Below are 1,930 nucleotides of genomic sequence, written 5' to 3'. Positions count from 1 at the left end.
CTGGCAGCCACCGCGCATGCGCAGCCTCGCCCTGACCCCCCACCCACCCGGGCTTCACCCTCCTCCACTCCCTCCCGGCCCACCCACTCCCTCTCAGCCCCCCCACTTCCTCCCGAGCCCCCCATTCCCTCCCAGACCCAACTATAACCTCCCAGTCCCCCCCCACTCCATCCCAGCCCCCCCCCACTCCCTCCCAGCCTCCCACTCCCTCCCTGCCCCCCACTCCCTCCCAGCCCCCCCACTCCCTCCCAGACCCCCCCCTCCACTCCCTTCCAGCCTCCCACTCCCTCCCTGCCCCCCACTCCGTCCCAGCCCCCCCCACTCCCTCCCGAGCCCCCCACTCCCTCCCAGCCCCCCCCACTCCATCCCAGCCCCCCCACTCCCAGCCCCCCCACTCCCTCCCAGCCCCCCCACTCCCTCCCAGCCCCCCCCCCCACTTCCTCCAAGTCCCCCCCCCACTCCCTCCCAGCCCCCCCACTCCCTCCCAGCCCCCCCAGCCCCCCCCCCACTCCCTCCCAGCCCCCCCCCCCACTCTCTCCCAGCCCCCCCCCACTCCCTCCCAGCCCCCCCCCACTCCCTCCCAGCCCCCGCCCCCCACTCCCTCCCAGCCCCCCCCACTCCCTCCCAGCCCCCCCCACTCCCTCCCAGCCCCCCCCCACTCCCTCCCAGCCCCCCCCCCACTCCCTCCCAGCCTCCCCCCCACTCCCTCCCAGCCCCCCCCCACTCCCTCCCAGCCCCCCCCCCACTCCCTCCCAGACTCCCCCCCCACTCCCTCCCAGCCCCCCCCCACTCCCTCCCAGCCCCCTCCCCCACTCCCTCCCAGCCCCCCCTACTCCCTCCCAGCCCCCCCCCCACTCCCTCCCAGACCCCCCCCACTCCCTCCCAGCCCCCCCCACTCCCTCCCAGCCCCCCCCACTCCCTCCCAGCCCCCCCCCACTCCCTCCCAGCCCCCCCACTCCCTCCCAGCCGCCCCCCACTCCCTCCCAGCCCCCCCCCCACTCCCTCCCAGCCCCCTCCCCCACTCCCTCCCAGCCCCCTCCACTCCCTCCCAGCCCCCCCCCCACTCCCTCCCAGCCCCCCCCCCACTCCCTCCCAGCCCCCCCCCCCACTCCCTCCCAGCCCCCCCCCCCCACTCCCTCCCAGCCCCCCCCCACTCCCTCCCAGCCCCCCCCCCACTCCCTCCCAGCCCCCTCCCCCACTCCCTCCCAGCCCCCCCCCCACTCCCTCCCAGCCCCACTCCCTCCCAGCCCCCTCCCCCACTCCCTCCCAGCCGCCTCCCCCACTCCCTCCCAGCCGCCCCCCCACTCCCTCCCAGCCCCCCCCCACTCCCTCCCAGGCCCCTCCCACTCCCTCCCAGCCCCCCCCACTCCCTCCCAGCCCCCCCCCCACTCCCTCCCAGCCCCCCCCCCACTCCCTCCCAGCCCCCCCCACTCCCTCCAGCCCCCCCCCCACTCCCTCCCAGCCCCCCCCACTCTCTACCAGCCCCCCCCCACTCCCTCCCAGCCCCCCCCCCACTCCCTCCCAGCCCCCCCCCCACTCCCTCCCAGCCCCCCCACTCCCTCCCAGCCCCCCCCCACTCCCTCCCAGCCCCCCCCCACTCCCTCCCAGCCCCCTCCCCCACTCCCTCCCAGCACCCCCCCCCCACTCCCTCCCAGCCCACTCCCTCCCAGCCCCCTCCCCCACTCCCACCCAGCCGCCCCCCCCACTCCCTCCCAGCCCCCCCCCCACTCCCTCCCAGCCCCCTCCCCCACTCCCTCCCAGCCCCCCCCCCACTCCCTCCCAGCCCCCCCCCCCACTCCCTCCCAGCCCCACTCCCTCCCAGCCCCCTCCCCCACTCCCACCCAGCCGCCCCCCCACTCCCTCCCAGCCCCCCCCCACTCCCTCCCAGCCCCCCCCCACTCCCTCCCAGCCCCCCCCCCACTCCCTCCCA

This window comes from Lethenteron reissneri, chromosome 21 (assembly GCF_015708825.2).
Source record: "Lethenteron reissneri isolate LAM-NWPU_2019-01 chromosome 21, ASM1570882v1, whole genome shotgun sequence".
In the NCBI taxonomy this organism is placed as follows: domain Eukaryota; kingdom Metazoa; phylum Chordata; class Hyperoartia; order Petromyzontiformes; family Petromyzontidae; genus Lethenteron; species Lethenteron reissneri.
This window is presented reverse-complemented; position numbering follows the sequence as displayed.